The 21093-nt window shown below is 40.3% G+C and overlaps 1 protein-coding gene and 1 pseudogene across 4 annotated transcripts in view; one reads left to right on the forward strand and one right to left on the reverse strand.

Moving 5' to 3' along the window:
- Nucleotides 1-21093, reverse strand: part of LOC125742388 (protein ELFN1-like) — a 112264-nt gene that overhangs the window by 58771 nt on the left and 32400 nt on the right. The gene's annotated exons all lie outside the window — the stretch shown is intronic.
- LOC125742411 (uncharacterized) lies at nucleotides 6369-7803 on the forward strand (annotated as a pseudogene).

The following is a 21093-nucleotide window of genomic DNA, read 5'->3' on the forward strand; positions in this document are numbered from 1 at the left end:
ACCCAAGCAAAGGACTCTGAGCTCCAGGGAACTATTTGTCAATAATAAATTATAGCCATGACTTCAGCCTAGTACAGGTTAAGTCCTCGACCTCTGGACTTGGAGAAGCTTGCGGAGAAGGCAATAATATGTAAAAATCCGGATGAAAAACAAAAGCCGATGCGAGTATTCAGAATTGCAGGGTGGCTATACCGATCTCAAGGTGCCCCCACTGCGATAGCTACGTACTGCACACCAGCTATCGTGAAAGTCTCCCAAATGCAACATTTAACTGTGTTTTCTTTTATATATACTGTATATATGTTCAATAACACATTTACAGAGTGAAGAACACATTAAAATAATCTTTAATAAACGCATGGAAGGCGGAAAATAGAAAAGGCAGTAATATTCAGGAAAAACCTGCAATGAAGGATAAATGAAGAGGACACAGTTGGAGAAGGGCACTTTAAGAAAAGATATTATTCCAGAGATGTCTATCGGTTATGATTATGGTGGTTGCTGCTCAACTGGATTTTAGGCTATTTTAAGACGCCAAATTGTAGAGCTGAAGGACCGTTAAGAGCAGCGGATTTGATTTTAAATGTCTGCCTTATTGCACTGTCAGCTCCTTTCCCGGGGAGAAGCGGACAGTGCCATCGGCGCGCATGTTGCTGTGCTCACTCTTCAGATAACAGGCTCAGCTTCCTGACCTTGGTTCCATATGGCCAGACTTTACATACACGTTTGCGCAAGAGAGGGCGGGAGAGTCTCTGCAATGCCATGATACAGAAGTAAAACTGTGTTCCCGTTTGAGGGGGCCATGGCCATAATTTCGGTTTGAACATTGAGGCGGTTGAGGTCTCCACCCATTTAGAGGGAAACAGGATGATTAGGGTGGTTGTATTAGTTGGTTTTGATTTACTGGGGGTGGTTACAATTTATATTCCAAGTAACCAGCTGCCTAGAGTGACTGTACAATAAAATATTACACCTTTCAACATCTATACTATAAGGCTATATAGGATGCCTTTCATAAAAACAAGAATTTCAGATGGAGTATGACAATGATAACCCTTCAAACATTTTCTAATAGCAGTAGATATACAATATATGCAGTTTCCCGCAGAAATGTTCAGGCATAGATCTTCTATATTTGGCTACACTAAGACCATACAAAACCAAACAGATTTCAAGCTCATTTCTCAAAGTGGAGCTGGCACTGACAACTACATCAGTCAGGGAGGAGCCCCAGCTGTCCGTGGAATTGACACATTTGTGGGAAAACGTACGTGATAATACACATTCCCTCCCCCCTGCTGTAAACACCAGATCCACTCATCTCAAGCTTTTGGCTTCTGTTTCAGTTTTTTTTTGCCTCAGTGGGACTTATGTGTATATATTTATACAATACGCAGTCAGAGACTGTAAAAGAGCTTTGTTTCAGCCCAGTATAAAAGAATCTAAAAAAGGTCAGCTGTATAAATAATCCTAGGTCGACTCCAGGATAGTTCATGTGGTCATATGTGTAACCACTACGCTTGCTAGGATTGGCCTAATTATCATTCATCTATGGCTGTTGTGTACTGATGGTATTGGTACAATACAAATGTTGTACATATTTTATTTGGCGACCACATGCTCTCCATTTTATCAGCATCTGTAGTGTTTCCTGTTAGTATTGTTGTATGTTGCATTGAGAACATCGATCTTTGACCACACTATGGTATTCGGAAGACACAATCTCCAAATGTTTAGGAATCTACACTTTGTAAATTAAATATTTATTTGTGTTTTATTACAGACTTTATCCATTTATCACAGTGCCTGTTTCTATAACTCTTTTATAGTTCCTGTTTTCTTGGTTGTATCATGAGCCAGACAGAAAATACTGTGCCCTCTTCAAATAATGATTTTTACAAATAATGTTATGAAACCCAGCTTGCTGTACATCAGCTGTTTTTAATTATTCAATGAGATCCCTGTTATCATGCAAGGGGAATGTACAATTATACCTATAAACGAACAAAAATATTTCATAAATACTGTTAGACAATATAAGGACAAATTTATTAGCGATATTGATTTGGTAAAGGAAAAATACAGTATATTAGTATGTTATTTCACATTTTGAATACCTGCAAGCAATCTACGTCCATAATAGTCTTGCTCTCCAATTCCGATCAAGGTTTCCAAGATTTTGCACTCATCCATTTTACTGGGAATGCTGGCAGGTTAGATTGCCGCTGCTAAATATCATATTACTCCCCAGTTCCCAAACCGCAGGCCTTCATGGCCTCAAAGTCCTTTGCAAAATCAAACAAATTGAATGTTACAGCCCGCTGAGCAGTGGTGACACGTGTAATGACAAATGCTAGTGGCAATTGTAAAAAAAAAAACATATAGCACATGGAAAAACAACCCAAAAACATGAGAAAGAAATTAAGTTTTTCCTCAAGTGTTGAAAGAGTATTACAGTGTATTTGCATATTTGATATTCTTAAGCGAAAGTATAATTTGTGACACTGAGATGTGACCCTGACCTGGGTCAGGAGATGGAAGAGGGATGGGCAATACGATGAGTCATTACCGTTATAACCAAACAGTTACATTAAGCTCAGGGCATTACTGATAAAGCTTATGCATATTCTAAGCTCCTATTTCTATTTGGTATTTTAGGCTGATAATGTCTTACCTGTTTAATAATTACTTATACACTCTATTATACTATGCTCTGCATCCTTTTTAATTTTTAATTGGCAACATCATGTTGGAAGGTTAAAAAATTATGCCCTCTAGTGGTTCCCATGTTGCACTGTAAAAATGTGAACTGTATTGCGATGTAGGAGGATTAACAAACCGCTAACGATGTATAGGCATAACCATGAGCATTTCTGCCTAGGTAGGACGAGTGTGTGGTGTTTTATGATACACACTACATGTGATATACTTTCGAAGGTAACACCAGTTGGGGCATTAACTAATCATAACCACGCTGTACTGGAAAAGCAGCTATGGAAATGGACTGATGTGGCCAGTACCAGCTGTTTTTTCATTGGCCTTCTCTACTCTTACGTTTCCTTTACTTCTTTGATAATACTGCACTAATTTTGTTACTGATTTGCGCAGTACCTGAGCAAAACCTTCACTTGAGGGTAATGAAACCCATTAAGCCAGTCCAAATTGTGGGAAATGATTAAAAAGGGTAAATAACTTACAAGGGATTTACAATCTATAAAAACAATATGTTAAGTGTATTGTGATATGGATTCGTTTCATGGCCTCTAATTGGTTGTCTCATTCTATGGGTATCTCCTTATGGGTTGCTCAAGGTAAGTCTACTTACCAACTTGGCAATTGTAGGATTGATTCTTTGAGCTTCTCAATCTGCAGAGCTGACAAAACATGCTACGTCCTACTTTATACCTGCACAGTCTGCCAAAGCTAACCTAGCAACCTGCCGGTACTGTACCTCTGGAGAAATATGAGACTTTATGAGAAACCAACATGTTATACATTCTTGTTTTTTCACAGGGTCCGTTTGAAGGGAAATGGCAAGAAGTACATTAAACTGGAAGTCAATAAGAGATGAACATTTTTTACTGACCCAATTACGAAAACAGAAAGCAGTTTATAGATCCCTTGCCTGGTTTCTCTCCAACCACAGTAATTGCTTCTATGAAGTTAAAGTCTTTGCAGACGAGGGAGATCTTCTCAGATATCTCCCCCCCTCCCTTTTTGCAGATTTCCCACAGGGTGAAGAGGAGGTAAACCCCCTGCGAGTCCGCCCCTTTGAGGTGAACCCATGCAAATGAGGCTGCGTGAGTTTCGCTCTGAGGTTGTACTTCTTGCTATTGGCTCTAATGGACTGGAGGAGTTATATAAACAGAGTGGCTCATATGCATAGCAAACACCTTCGGCAAATCCACTGGCATCTCCTGTCATGTATGTTTTCATTATACCCCAGGGCATTCAGTGGAGATAAACGTCCAAGTTGGTGCAGTGAGTAATTGAGATAAATGATTAGCTATTTTTATCGCCATCACTGCCCTGTTGTTTTTCCTTGAAACCACATGCTCCGATGTCATGGATGACTGCATGCTGTTTGTATTTCTTGCATTCTGTCCTAAAGGGCCCGTTTCGAATGATTCCTCACTGACCTTGGCAAGTCACTGCAGTTCCAGTGAAACCAACAAATTAATATTCTTAATTGCCTTTACACAATTGTTCTTTATGTTTTATTGTGCTGCCATGCTGTCTGACTTATTTTTAAGCATGATAACATTATCAGTCCTCCTGACAATAATCATTATGTTACGCAGTTTTTGGAATATGCTCCCACATTTAGTTATCCTATGTGGAATTAGTCATTTGTCATTTTTATTACAATATTTATGTGTTAGGTTGGGGGGGGGTTTATCAGCTATACAGGGCTGGGATCCGTTCTCTCTTAGCCCCAGAACACGTCCCCTGACCCAGATATCTGTTTTGTTTTATGCTGTTTCTCTGGTGCTGATGCCACAGAATAGCCACACTGAGTCTCCTTTCCTCCCTCCTCTCGCCATGTCATGTGATTCCATTTGCTGTCCCACCTGCTGCATGTCGTGACGCCTTATTTGTTCGTAAACTGCAAACATCGAATGATCCCAAAGTTTTTATGAGAATGATTGTTTTTTGTCGCCCTTGGTTTAATGGATGGAAGTTTGTCCCGATTTACATAAATTCATCTAGCTACCACACATGAAAGTCCTCTTAATAGTCACATGTAGCAGCTGAATATGGTGTTCAGCACGGGACACTAATGCACCCCATTCTCTACAATCAGCTCCTCTTTCCCATTAACTCCTTTATAAAATTTGAATATAAATGTCTCACTTTTCTCAGAGAGCACATGTATGTCTTCTTATTCATCAGAGAAATCCAATCAGCTAGAGAGTTCGCCATTGCAAGAGTTTAAGATCATTTTTGTTGTTGAATTTCCCAAAGGGTGGAATAGTAAGGAAAGGAAATACAGCACGTGTATCAACAGCCAGAAAGCACTGGGCACTGGATGCCCATAACAACCAGATATAAGTACAACTAAGCCAAATTAACTTCCATCCATCCATCCATCCATCCATCCATCCATCCATCCATCCATCCATCCATCCATCCATCCCCGCTGATAGAGTACAGGGTTGCAGTATGCAAAACAATATATATTACAGTGAAAAAACAAGATCTCAAAAAGGAGACATAAATGAAAAGGCTAGCTTCTCTTTGCTCTAATGTAAGGTGTATTCTTCTGTGACACAACCAAAAAACACGGCACAATGCAACCCCCCCACCCCCAAGTAACACCCCCTAAATAACAAAAGCAACAGCTAAACAAAGCTGTCTTATTGAGTTACATTTCTGCTGTATTTCAGACAGTGAGAGTTAAAGCCATTCATTGTTTTTCTTTTACTTATGTAAGTCAGGGTGAATATAAGCCCACCACCTCTGGACCTATGCTGACAGCTTGTGTTCCCCCACTGAGGGGTACTGGAAGAAGACAGCCCCAGGATTGGTGCTCCAGACCTTCCAGGGATCTACAGGATGAACAGAAGAGCCATAATGGTGCCACTCAACACAGTCTTGCATATTAGCACTAAAGCATTGGTGGGGATTATGTTATCCAGAATATTACGACATTATGTTGATTATTACCAGTGAACAACACAATGCGATTTACAGAGGTCGGCAATGGCCATTGTCAATATGTATAATTTTGATTCCGGCTCAGACGAGGTATTAAGGATACCTTGGTTATTTTAAAAACTGTGTAATATCTCGGAAACTATTAAGCTCAATCATTTGGCTAAAACTGCCTGCATTGCCAATTATACGCTGCACATTCAGGGATCAAGACTTATAGGAGAAAATGTCTCACTGTAAATTAGCAGAAATTATAACATATACATATAATGAATGTTTATGTTTTATTTTATATGACCAACAAGAAACTCTGTGATTAAATGTGTGGCCTCTTAGTCATTTATTTAAAATTGCAGGTGCTCCATTACTTACAAACTTTCAATTTACGAACTTTCAGACATACGAACGAAGAGGACTGTAAGTCCAAATTGTGGTCATTGAGCTCCTGTTTCCTGTCAGCAACATCAATTTTTTTTCTGCACACCAATTCCGCCTAGTACAAATTTTGGCCGCTACTCCCCCCATGCAGCAACGTATTTGTTGTATTTGTGCATAACCTTAAAATGATGTTGAATAACGACTTATGAACATTTCAAGTTGCGAACGGCTATTCGAAACATATCTCATTCATAAGTAGATGAGCGTCCGTACTGCTTAAATCAGAGAAATCTTCATGCAATTCATGTATAAGTAAACATTAAACACAGAAAAAACAGAAGTTCTGGTAATTGGTCCCAAGGCTGCTAGAAATAAGTTCCACCACCTCAACGTTGGTAACCTTCCTACACAACCTAACATGGTAGTTAGAAATCTTGGCGTTCTTGTCGATTCAGATCTATGCTTTGATGCTCACATAAGAAGTATTACTAGAACTGCATTTTATCATCTACGGAACATAGCCAAGCTTCGTAAGATGCTCTCACTTAATGATGCAGAAAAACTAATACATGCCTTCGTAAGTTCCAGACTGGATTACTGTAATGCCCTCCTATCGGGTTGCCCGTCTGGATCCTTGCATAAACTTCAGATGGTACAGAATGCTGCAGCCAGAGTTCTAACAAACACTAAAAAATTTGATCATATTACACCGGTCTTATCCTCTCTTCATTGGCTGCCAGTTAAGTCTCGAATTGACTATAAAATACTGCTATTAACTTATAAAGCACTAAATGGCCTTGCACCAGAATACCTTAGTGAACTGCTGACCACATAAAACCCTCCACGCTTGCTTCGCTCTCAAGCCATGGGATATCTGTTAGTGCCTAGGGTAGAAAGAGCTACGGCAGGCTGCAGAGCTTTCTCCTACAAAGCTCCTCTGCTGTGGAATGGTCTTCCACCGGATGTGCGGGTTTCAGGTTCACTCTCAATATTCAAGTCCAGACTAAAAACACACCTGTTTAGTTTAGCGTATAGGGACACTAGTTCTAGCCCTAGCTAACTCTTCACTCCCAGGCAGACCTGTAGTGTGAGGTGTAGAGCTGGGTGGGGATCGGTGCCATTGGCTTTGGATGAACTGGATTGTCAGTGCTGTCACTCTAGCTTTGCAATCTCTTGTGGAACTGGAGTGCTGACATTTCAGGGACTCCCCATGCCGGCATTCCCACTTGCCTCTCCCTCCTACTGATGCTGCCATAGCCATATCTGCCGGAGCTTGCAGATTGCACTTCATATTGTACTCACCTAGCTTTTAGCACTGCCAATAGCCTCCTCTACTATGCCTAATTGTACATTTTATTTCCCCTACTCCTCCTGGGGGTGATGCCTGGAGACCTCAATCTATCAAGATATCCAGCACACCCGACCACCACCAGTGACGTCCCTGCATCCAGCTCGCCGTTCTGATCTTCCATGTATGACCCGCTGCCTTACCTCTGGTTGCCTGGCAATTGGAAGAAGACTCGGCTTCGGCATTGGCTTATCTTCCTTGCTCTCCTCTCTCTATTTGACTATCCCTGCCGGCCCCTGGAGGATGGGCTTCCCCTTTGAGTCTGGTCCCTCTCAAGGTTTCTTCCTTCTAGGGAGTTTTTCCTTGCCACTGTCGCCTATGGCTTACTCACTGGGGGCTTTGGGTGAGGATACTGTAAAGCGCTTTGAGACAATGTAATGTTGTGATAATGCGCTATATAAAAATAAATTTGTTGTTGTTGTTGTTGTACTAATAAATTCTCATTGTTCATAATTTCAGTCCGGCTTAATGTAAAATGTCACTATTTTAAGTCAAAATAAAATGAACTGCAACAGGAATGTTGATTAATTTAGCCGGTATAAGATGAACATGCTTAACGTATATTGTTTGTGTGCTGACATCCTGTTGCAATTATTTCTTAAGAATATTTCCAAACACTAAATACAGTAAAACCTTTGATTGCCAGTAACTTAGTTTGCGAGTGTTTTGCAAGACGAGCAAAATTTTTAAATTAATTTTAACTTGATAAACGAGTATTACATATACGCTTTGTCTGCCGAGTGTCACATAATCACGACTGAGTCGATGGTTCTTCTCTCTCTTGCTGCGGGATTGTAGGTAATCGTCTCCCATGCTAGGTCTCAGTCGGCGTGCCTCACTTGTATAGTCAAAATTTAGTAGAAAAGCATTACCTGAATAAGAGTGTAGCATTGCCAGTGATGAATCTGTTTAACGACAATGCAATGTCCACATTTCCGTGAAATTGAAAAGGAGGCAAAAGCAGCTGTCATTGGATAGGTTCCTTGTTAAAGCCGCACAAAAAGAAAAGGATTCCAGTGAGCCAACAGATAGCAGTGATTCTGTTATAGTGAAAGTCGTCCTACAAAATAACTCTCGTCTTCTCCATACTTATGTCTCCCTCACACCATCCACGATTTAATTTGTTTTATGCATTTTTAATTTATATTTTGTATTAATCATTTTTATATGAATATTTTTTTGTTGTGGAACGAATCATCTGAGTTTCCATTATTTCTAATGGGAATATTCACTTTGATATGCGAGTGCTTTGGATTACAAGCACGTTTCCGGAACGAAATATGCTCGCAATCCTAGGTTTTACTGTATGTCCTAACCTAACGGATAATACTCAGACTGAAATATAGGAAAGGAACAACTAGGTCACGTATATCAGTGAGCTGTTTTCTACTTTTCTTTGACATACTGTGATAACCACACTAACAGTCAAAATTTTGGACATACCTACTGAAAATCATTTGTTTTTTAACAAGAAAACAACCCTAAGCACACTTTGAGGTTATGTAGTAAGTATTTAGTGATCATGGAAGGAGATGGAGTGCTGTGACAGATGACCTGGCCCCCACAACCCCCCGACCTAAACCCTATACAGTTGGTTTGGGATGAGTTGGATGGAAGAGTAAGAGTAAGGTAGCCAATGTGTGCCCAGAACTTGTGGATACTCCTTCAGGACTGTTGGAGAAGTATCCCAGGTGGCTACATCTGGAAGTTGGTTGAAGGAATGCCATGAGTCTACAATGTTGTAGAAGCAAAAGAGCGATAATTTGAATAGTCTAAAATCTGAGAAAATCTGGGCTGTTGCAGTATTTGAATGGTATCACTTAATTACCTCGAGCCCCTTTACTGTAGCGTGAGTGACGCAGCTAAAATAGAGACAAATTCATTACAAGCAAGTGTGTCCAGACTTTTGACTGGTGCTATGTACCATGAGATGTCAGAAGGCACAGTGAGGATGTGGGAGGGGTTTGAGTAGACCTGTGTCACCATGGCGACCCAGAGCCTTAAACTGTAAACTTGCTCATGAAACCCTGAGTAATGTTAGCTACAGGGTCAGTTTGGTGGATATGGGAGGAGGGAAGGTGAGGAGGTCAGAAGATTGATGGAGGAGGTGAGGGGGGAATCTTCTCCGGAGGTTTAAGATGTATGGGCTTCAGGTAACTGCGCTGTTTTCGGTTAGTATTTTCCTGTTCTTAAGGGACGTCCTCCTGCTTCCTGCTGACGTTTTTGTTTAATTATGGCTTTTTTTTGTTTAATACACACTGTTCTATGTCTAGGTCCTGACCTGCAGCAATGCCCGGTGCAGTAAACTGTCACAATGCCATAACCCACAATACCCACCTATGAGAATGCAGTACATATTCAATTCATACTCAAGAAAATACCGGGAAGGCAGTGTTACCATCTTGCACTTAAAGCGTAAAATAAAACATTCTATCACTAAAATCACTGCACATCAAAAATTTCAATAACATGCAAATTAAAAAAAAATGACTGAAATTCATGGTTGGAAAAAAACACAAACTGAAAGACTGCTTCAGGGGTCAGAAGTTATGAACATGAGGTCTTCCGTGTACAGTATATGTCCACAGGATTTTATAAAATATAAGGAGTGAGACAGCTGTGGTGTTGATTCAGGCTGATTATCTCTGATTATTGTAATTTTGTCCTGGGTCAATCATCATCAGTTTTGGAATGTTTTGCAAAATATCTATTAAATTAATTATAATCGTACTAATAGAAATGAATATCAGAAGGGGAATGGAATCACTAGCTTCCCACAAGCCAAGAGCAACAAATTTAAACCACTATTTCCACAGATGTTATAGAAATTTGATTTTCATATTTTGCATGTTTTTTCCAAGAATGTTACTTTCACTCTTGCCGAATACGAAACATCCTTCAGGTTTTAATTCACCAAGGACCTTAAGGTTAAGGTGCCGCTTGTCCTATTCATTTATTTATGAAGATTTATACAGTACTCTGAAATTATTCATTTTTTAGTAGAATAATTAAATTAAAATCAGGTTTAAAAAGCTAATATATTTGGCATTGCGTTTTGGAACTGAAAACTTGGAATTGAATAAAAAGGAGCGAAGAATGTTTCTTCAGTTTCAATGTGACTAAGTGGTAAGTCCTGCACTGCTGGTCACTACCACTCATACTAAAAATGAAATAAATGTGTTCCTTATTTAGCAGATGCAGTTAGCTAGATGAAGCAGCATGTTCTGCTAACCAGCTAACTAGCTATGATTTTACGCTTTTAACAGAAACCAGTAGCACAGCGATTTGCAATCTTTGTAAAAAATAAAGTTTTGAGAGGTGAGAATAGCGTGTAATGGACAATCCCATTTAACAAAGCGCACGCAACTGTGTGAGACAAAAAAGCAATGGATGGTTTGGGATTGGGCGGTTTTGCGAACTTGTGATATAAGAGGGGCTGCCATCGCTACAACTGAGCTGACGCCAGTGGGAGAAAAAATGTGTTAAAATTTTAAGCATGATCGCCCCTTGTGTAGACTTTCTTTGAAGATATTCATATTGAACTGCAAATGCCTCAAAAATGCTTAAAACAAGGCGTACAAACGAGGTAGAACAGTAACTTTGTAGTAGCCTAATAAAATATTTTTTGTCATACATTTTTTCCATCTGTATTTACTAGCTTTAAAAAAAATTATATATACAGTATAACAAAGTAAAAAGAGCTCTTGTATCGGATTCTGTATCGTATCAGCAGTTGTGTATCAGAATCGGATTGGAACTGAAAAAATGTGGATCGGCCCATCCCTATTTAAATCCCCGAAATTCGAATTAAATTCGAATTCTGTTCTCCATAACTTTTTTTTTTTCCAAACCCAACTCCAGTTTCATTTCCTGATTTGGATTGGAATTGATGAATGCATTCCGGAATGGCCCCAACCCCAGACAACACATTTTGGTTTTGGAAAAATAATTGTTAAAATAAATATTGGGGTTTAATTAAATTTTTATATACAAGCAGCATAAACATGTCTGCTACAAATTAACTTGAAGTTTCTTTCTAGGACATACAGTTCTTGTGCAATTGCACCGAAAGTGAAATGTTACATCTTGCCCTATGGATGGGGTTCATTGTAACACACAGAGGGGTAGTGTTAACAATTATTATAGAAAAATCTGAATGCAATTAATTCTATGCAATTCTATCTATATATTATAAGTGGATATTGTTTATGGATCTGTCTGTGATAGAATTCCACAGATCCATCTATCCCTCCTCTAACCAACCATTTATAATGGATGGAAGGTATTTTTGGATATTTTCTGTATATCCATCTCTTTCTATCCTTGATAGGTGAATGGATAGATAGGTGAATAGGTATCTTTGAATATCTGGCTTTCCATCTATATCACGGATGGATGGTCATCGATTGGTAGTGAAATCGATGGATTAACAGATCTAGGTAGATGGATTACACACACACACACACACACACACACACACACACAGAAACACAGACATAGGATATGCTCAGCTCATGCTCAGCTCAGTAATCGAAAAACAAGTACAACAAACACATTTTCATGCTGCAAAAACACTCTCTGCCATGTATCTCCATGCAAATACATCAAAACTTTCTAAATAGTGACTATAATCCTTTTAGAGAGTTACAGAGTTACAGAGTCCTATAGCCCATTCCTTAGAATACAGTATAACTGAGCCACAGTTCTGAAGTCACAGAACCCATAGCTAGAACATTTTCCTAATATTGATATGAGAACATTGTGCTTCCATATTCACATGATATCATTAGACACCCGGTCAAAATGCACACAGATTACTGCCCAAACGGATGCTAATTTTAGCTCCTGTAAATTCTTGTTAATTTATTTCAGCCTTTTCCCTGAGCTGTAGGAGTGCAAAGATTACAGCACTGTTGAGTTTGGTCAGGAAGTGGAAAACAAACCCAAAGTTAATTACTCCACTTGCTTTTGGGCGCGTGGGTGGGGGGGGGGGGGGGCACAACCCCTTACGGCAGAATGTTCTGAGAGGATCCACAGGACGTCGCACACGAGGCCCTGTGTTATCTCGGGGGGGCCGACAGGGGGCATGGCTTTGTGGCAAGGGAGCGAGGCAGCTTTGTCTGTGGGTGAGCGTCAAGTTCTGACATGGCGGCCCGGCTGTCCCACCGTTCTTTATGGAGCGGCACCAGAACCACTGGGAGTCACACACTTTTATGTCGTCATGACAGGGAGGAAGACACAGTCAAGACACGTACAGCTTACTTTTGCAAACAAGCCAAGGATCCGTGTGTTGTGAAGATATGACCAAAATCTATATACTACTATTCTTCTCCAGTATAACAGACCCAGATATCTGGTTCTCAGCATTGTAAACATCTGGCAGGACTTAACTACACTTCTAATACTACATACCTGTATGAGCCACATTGGTTGCTTTTTCATGGGGCTTCAGACATTTGGTCTGCAGAATAAACTGATCTGCATTTGACATCATTCTCACCCAAGGTAGGTTGAATCATCAGATGTACCTTCACCTAAAACGCTCATGGCCAAAACAGGTGAATCTAACCTTTCTTGTCTGAATTGACTGTGGATACATTTTATCATTAAGCATTAAGCATTTTTATCAGTTTCTACTCAAAGTAATTTGGAAGGGGTCGAATGAGCTATTGGAAAAATGGGTGCAATAGGCATAAACATCATTGTCTTTATAGTTAGTGTTAGGATTTGTTACATTTAACAATTGAAAAAGTGTGAGCTGTTAATAATAGAAACTGTTATTTTCTATTTAGAATGACTTCTGAAAAACAAGTACAGTACAGCCACCCCCCCCTTAAAAAAAAATAAAACTTGCTTTGTATAAACAAGGGTTTATAAAGACAGTATTAAAACATTTTTTAGTTGTCATTCTTGTTTGTGAAACCAGTTATTAAATGTTTTTAAAAGCTGAGTTAAAAAAAAATCGTTAATGTGAATAATGGTTTAAATAATCTATGTGCTGCATTCCTAGCTGTCAATGCCATCAGAGGTACGGAAAATTAAAAGCATTATACCTTTCTTGGGAGTGAATCAGCCATAAATGAATATTCACACAAAAGACATTTTTACATAAAACCACATGCAAAATAGCAAATCATTTACTTTCATTAAAAGCAGCGAACATTTCCGACATTTGGATACACTGTGCAATTCATTTCGGATAGCGGCTGTTATCCTTGTCAAAGGGAGTCTGAAAGGACTCAAATATTCTGTCTCGAGCTACAAGCTCTTCTCCACAATTTTCGACTTCTTTGAGAAACTCATTTCGTACCACCCTGAATACCGGCTTCAACAAGATGGCTTTCTCTACACAAATAACTCAATTTGACAGGACTGATTTCTGGGAGATTTATCTACAGTTTCAGGGAGAGGAAGATCTGCTATTATATGTGTTTTGGGGGTGACTGGCTTATTCAGGAGTACTGAACTGTAGGAAGGGGAAGGTATAGTTAATCACTAACAACTGGCTATTCATAACCGATTTCCCACATAGCCGTCAACCAATGTTGTCTTCAACAAATGTCTTCAATACAATGAATTTAAGGTCACTTTCTTGGCTGAGACACAGAGCAAATTCCTGGACCTCCTTATGTTCTGGGTCACTCAGACTGTCTGTGTGTATTTGACCGGTTCAGATTTCGAGGTTATCCATGAGAAAAGTGCCTCGGTGAATTGTTATCATATATGCACGTCCTGCAGGGTGATGGAGCACAATGACCCTGTAGTTTCTTGTGATCATTTCATTAACATTCTTTTAGCGTTTTTCACAATTGACGGAGAAACGGACAAATGATACAAAATCACTAACAGTGAATACAGGTAACTAATTACGGTCGGTGAATGAATGCATGCAGGATGATAAATCAGATTTCACTGCCTTCTAATGTAACATCTGGGAGACGGAAAGAGGTTCAATTGTCAAAAGTAAAAAAAAAAAGTAATAAAATCTAGCTTTAGTTAATGTGCTTCACCTTGGGTTATTAACGGGGTTAAGTGTTGGGGCAGTACTTCCCCATCCTAGGGCCGGGTTCATGGCCGGGCAGAGTGATGCTGGCCTTAGGGTTCAAGGCCAGTGCCAGCACGCGTGTCACAGTTGGGCCGCTGTCTCCCCTTGCTTCCTTTTTCAGCCTATTAATTATTCACCACATTTCATAAATATGCAAAATCAATTCGCAGTAACTGATTTGCTCTGACCATCTGGTCATTAAGCACCTTACGAACAATATGCCAGTCAAGGCCAACTGTGTTGCCGTAGCTAAATAGCTGACTCAAGCACCTACGAGTGAGGTGGAATTCACAGTCGCAGACCCACCGAGGGCGGGGCGGACCCTTCCCCCATCCCCTCATGCCACTCGATCCATTAAAGCCCGGGATGCAGATTTGACGCTATAATTCAGGCAAGAACCTACTGAAGAACCTTTGTCAGGTTTGCTCTCTGTGGGAGGATCAGGGTTTCAGACAAGGTGCCCGTCTTGCGCAGTGAGACAAGACGGAAGCAGCTAAGTGTTTTGGGAGGGATGAGCTGTCAAACAGCCATCTCATGCCGGAAGGGGCTGCGAGAGACTCGTGCAGGATATTCTTCCAAAATCTACTTCACTGATGTTACTTATAAAGTATTAATCTTTGTAAGACATCCTGTCCGCCAATACCCCTCTACCGTGTTCTCTGAGCTGCCTGGGATAGACTCCAGGGCTCCCACGAACCTGCTCAAGCAAAGCACTTAAAAAATGCATGGATGGATTGTACAAGGCTTTTATTTTCTTGATATCAAAAGACATTTAGAGACCCTTATCTAATTATTGGAAATGAACAGGCACGATATTACGTATCTCTTTGCCACTGTGATACAGATTAAAAGTGTCATATTTGCTTCTTAAATTAGACAAATGAAATATAAAGTCAGTTGGCAACAGCTTACGTCTCAGACTAATTTACTCCAGCACACTTGGTCTCACACTGTGAATTTATAACACAGTTACAATGCATGGTGCTTGTTTCCATTTTAGTTGTAATGTATCAATCTGTAATGCTATCATATGGGGAAAAAGAAACAGATCTATTAGCAGGTATCCTTTTAAACTTTATTTTTTAGTATAATCGGTGTGACATGTACAGTTTTCTATAATAGCAGGTAGGTGGACATTAATGAAATAATGTATTCAATGGAAATTTGTCAATAACAAAAACATAACATTGTGTCATGACTCAGGTAGCACCTCGGTTCCTCTGTACCCAAAGCACATGCGTCTTGTTTTTCTTAAAAACTGAACAGAATTTATTTCGGCTGTGCTTTGACAGCTGCCCGCTCAGAAACCTTTTTGAACAAGACGTTACAAATGTGAAACAATCCCAGCAACTTTACAGGTGACGTCTGAGGCTACAGCCAGACATAGGCAACATATAGGAATGTCGAGTTTGCCGTCCTGTCCAATCAGGGCAGCATGGGGGAGTATCTGCCGTGGCTTTATGTGTTGGAATGTTCTTCTTGTGTCATCAAGGGGTTTCCCCTGGGTTCTCCAGTTTCCCCCAAAGTGAAAAACGTGTTAAGGTGAATTGGAGCTGTCAGATTGTCCCTATGTGTGAATATGTGTGTGGGTCGACACCAGGGGAGTTTATGGCTATTGTGAGATGAAGGACTAAGTCAACTTTACCTGGGGCTTGACTCATTTTTGTTTTTGAAGGAGGATTGACATCGGGACTAAAATACTCAGGGCTACAGCCTCGCGTGATCAGACCTAAAGACGCCCATGGTTGGCACTCTGTCCTCCGTTATTCCCAACCTTGCTTCCAGAATAGGTTCAGGACCCCCATGACCCTGAAGTGGAGTACAGATGCTCCTCAGCCTATGTTGGGGTCATGTTCCGACGAACCCATCATACGTTGAAAATATCGTAAGCTGTATATGAATATGACAAGATAAATAAATGAGTAACCATACGATATATTGTCAAGCACTGTGTGAGATGTTTATGCTCGCAATCACTACAGAGACAGGAAGCATGGCTGTGTAGAAGCTGCCATCACCCGGCATTGTTAGAAAGTATTGTACAACATATCACTAGCTCGGGAACAGAACAAGATTCAAAGCTGGGTTTGATGTGGATCACTATGGCATCATGGTAAAGTCGAAATATCGTAAGTTGAACCATCGTAAAGCGAGCAGCATCTGTATATAAAATGGATAGATGGATGGATGGATAGCTCTAATGGATAAGCAAAAGAGAAGCCAAAGGTGAGAATTACTGAAGCATTATTGTAAGACACTGTAATTACAGTATAGTTATACTACCACTGAGAATAGCTGATCCAGTATGGGGGTTCGAGCACAAATGCTAGTTCATTATCTTCGGTGTGGAAACTGCTGAAGGGAAACTTACCGGGGCATTGATGTGGGGCCAGTGGTCCTTCATTAGAACGTCATAAACCAGGACATAAAGGCAGCAATGCACTGGGGGTGAGATGTCATAAACAGCTGACGCAAGCCCGACATAATTCCTGCTCTTTTCTATGCTCCCTGGACAGACTTAATTAGTAGCTTAGGGGAGGTCTATAAACTTCACATATCTATATACATCTATATCTTATATGAGGACCACAAAAAATGAATAATGATGCAAACACTTTTCACAATTACAGGCAGAATATTTTAATAAAATGATTCAACAACTTGTCGTAAGCAGTTTATTATACAATTTATTACGTTAATGATCTTCTACGTAAACAATTGTAACATACATCTACTGCAAGACAAGAAACTGCACAGCACTGCATACGTCTGCCAATGTTTTAATCTATGCTGTTGGCAGGTTTCATTCAGAATACAAATCAAGTAAACTGAAATATATTAAGAAAAAAAAAACCTTACATGGTAAAAAAATGACCTTTTCCAGAGACAATCAATTTTTAACGGGTAGAACCCTGAAGGTTTCCCAGAGAGCTGCACACCTCTCTTCACTATTACAGTTATTATCAGCAAAGTTCTCCCAGACAAGGATAACTAGCTATCTAGGCTAATACCATAATGACAAAGCCTTCACAGATCTCAGAAAGCTTTCTGTAAGGCTACTTTTACAGAATATGTAATTTTCTTAGCAGACGCTGTGTCTGTCCCCTAAACTACCATAATCAAGTTTCTCTAAGTCTTACCAGTCAGCTATTCATCCATCCATCCATCCATCCATCCATTGTAGTCTATGTCAGGCAGCAGAGGGTATAGGGCTGGGGTACACCTGAATGGTATTCCCATTCCATGGCAACACACACAAAAACACAAACTAACATACATTCATATGTTATTAAAGGCAACTTAGTGACTAACTGTTTTTGGACCATGAAAGGCAACCAGACCACCCAGTGAAAATTCAAGCGACTTGGGGAGAACAAGCACTTTGACCTACGTGACTATACCTGTGTCTGTATCTTCAAATCACACAAGAATCACATTAGACTAATTACATACCTGTACTGTATAACACATGTGTTTTGCTCAACAATTCTACCAGTTATTCTCAAAACATCCCTGAAAAATATTTTCCTAGATATGAACGCCCTGCAAAAACTTAAGAAACAGCTGAAATTAGTGTAGACTCATCCATCCATCCATCCATTTTCCAAATTGCTTATCCTACTGGGTCGCGGGGGGTCCAGAGCCTATCCCAGAAGCAATGGGCACGAGGCAGGGAACAGCCCAGGATGGGGGGCCAGCCCATCGCAGGGCACACTCACACACCATTCACACCTACGGGCAATTTAGCAACTCCAACTAGCCTCAACATGTTTTTGGACTGTGGGGGGAAACCAGAGTACCCGGAGGAAACCCCACGACGACATGGGGAGAACATGCAAACTCCACACACATGTGACCCAGGCAAAGACTCAAACCCGGGTCCCAGAGGTGTGAGGCGACAGTGCTAACCACTGCACCACCATGCCGCCCCAGTAGAGACTCATAATACGTAATAATAATATAGTAATTTTAACAAGCAAATCACATTCAAACAATTACCAGTATTTCATTCTTATCTTTGATCTCTTTTGATACTTATATTGTGTCTTTTGAAAAAGAGAACTTGTTAAAAACTACCTACAGCATGGTCAGCATGCTGCTGGAACAAGGTTCGCCCTGCTTTGATTCAGAAGTGAAGCTTTCTATCCCATGTGGCATCCAGAAAAAAAAGCAAAGATAGTACTCCATACAACAGAAGTTACAAACGTGGACAACGGGCGGCCAGGGAAATTTGTGATGCTACTGCATTACATTCATTGAACTGAATAAAGGTTATTTTTTTTATTGATTCCATGAAAGGACTGAACGATAGAGTTGCCATAGAAACACTGTTTATCAACCTGCCCAGACGTAACATCATTGTTTCCTATTCCACATGGTATAAATGGACGAATATCCAGCACAGAGCTGTATGGTAATTTTCCTGAACAATTGTCCTTTTATTGCATTTTATTCATAGGGATCCATTCCTAACATTTCATTCACATCAAAAGCACTTCTCACAAATGCATACTGCACTATCACACAATCACATGAGCCTGCTCATCACATTGTGTGCTTGAATGCATTTCATCGATGCGGCAGATTACAGTAAGTTGAACAAGCATAATAACTATTGAAATTTGTAGGTGAGCCTTCAGATTTATGTCATAGCGATGTCCCCAAGCGACATGTGAGAAACAAAATCTTTAATGCAATAAGACCCCCATGGTTGGCACACTTGTTGAAAACAATACCAATTTTTATAATAATAATAATAATAATAATAATAATAATAATAATAATAATAATAATAATAATAATAATTTTACTGAATGTTAATACTCCTGTCAGTATCATACTGCTAAAGTAACTGACTCTTATGTACTGTATATGACTCTCATCAATAAATCATTATTTGCACACAAATTAATAGGGTTATTTAAGGAATTTGAATACACTAAATAACTGGCATGTTATATGTAACTCTACATGATTTAACATGAGTTCCTGCAGAAATTAAATCTTATTTTCCAGTCTTCCGAAGCTGATCACTGGAATATTACACATTTTCGGCAAACTCACGTCACTGCATCCCTGTGTCGGGCTCCAAAACCCAACGCAGGTGATATGCTGGCTTTCCGGGCCGAGCCGCACTGCATTGACGGATTCATAATGCGCTGCCCAAGGGCACTGTTAAACAACACGCCTTGTCAGGCCACCTCCATCCTGGGGCCGATGGCGCCCTGCTTGGTATTCCACTGCCGGGGCATTCGAGAGGCTTGCCGGCAGCGTGTTCGCTGCTCGTTACGCCCGCTGTCTCCACACTGGGGGAGGCGGCCGGCATGTCAGTCATCAGAGAGTCGCAAGACTTCAAAGTGCACTCTAACCCTGACCATCGCAGAGACCCGGGGCTTGCTGGGTAATGAAAAATGGGTTCACCATTCCGTATGCGTCACTGCACACGCATCCTGCATCGCTCATGTTTAAGCGAGTGGAGCGTGCGCCTGCCCACATACAGTACAGACAGAGACGTCTTAGACTGCCACCGATGTCACAGCATGTTTATGTCGCTGTAAAACTACGATTTCATGTGCGTCAGCTTATCACTTAGAAACCTCTTTGCTGTTACCATCCAGATATTTGTGAAACCCGACTGCTAACACATTTTGTTTGGTTAATGCAAACTTCATATCATTTTTTTTTACAGATTAGTTCATCAACTAAGTGAGCTGGTGGTGAAATTTAACAAATACAGAGAATGGCTGTGTATATGCTAGTGTTGTATGTCTGTTACGGAAATGCATAATTGATACAAAAATTTGCTTTCAAAATACAATATACATTTCAAATTACAGTCAAAATATCTATTTTAAGTATACTACTCCTTTATTTTCTGATTCAGAGAGGTAGTTCCTGGCCTGAGGTACCGTCTAAGAAGCTAAAACTCATCCCCATTTCTGTCTAGTGCGATGCCAACTGACTCTTTGCAAAAGTCATAGAATGAAATATGCTTAAAGACTCTTGGCACTAAGGGACATAAAATCCAGCATTCAGGGTCTGTATCGTTTGACACTTGTGACACATGTCCAGTATGACTGTCAGTGATTGAGATGCATTTGCTGAGGTGGAGAAAGCATGTGCAGATGCCTGTGAGCGCTTTTCACAAGCCTCTTCCCGTTCTTCTCCATCTCTTTCACTTTGATCTATGGACATGCCTTTCCCAGGATAGGTCCAAATATGTAATCAAGATTGTCGGGAGGAGATGTTTTGTAACTAACAATCAGACTCAGTATGTTCTCCATGGCAGTAATAAGACAGCAGGAACCTCTTTCCAGATGCTGATATTCGGCTTTTATTTCAGTAGCTCAGCATGGCTCTTTGCTTCCTAAATCTGATCGTGAGAACCTCCTTCTCAGACATAATAAACAGCTGGACGAGATGAACATGTGCAAATTTGCACGTTGACAAATTACCCAAAACGAACTTGTATGGGAAAAGTAACAAAATAGAAAAGTTGCATTTTAGTAGCAAAAAAAGAGAAAGTTTCGAGACAATGGCAATTTGCGACAGCTTCTCATTTAACTGGCTAGCAGGCTGGCCCACATGCTGTTCTGAACAGCTGCATATCCACACCAATCCAGGTGCTGAAATCCATCCACCCTTGTGGCTGAAGCTTCTAACGCTG

This window comes from Brienomyrus brachyistius, chromosome 5 (assembly GCF_023856365.1).
Source record: "Brienomyrus brachyistius isolate T26 chromosome 5, BBRACH_0.4, whole genome shotgun sequence".
Taxonomy (NCBI): domain Eukaryota; kingdom Metazoa; phylum Chordata; class Actinopteri; order Osteoglossiformes; family Mormyridae; genus Brienomyrus; species Brienomyrus brachyistius.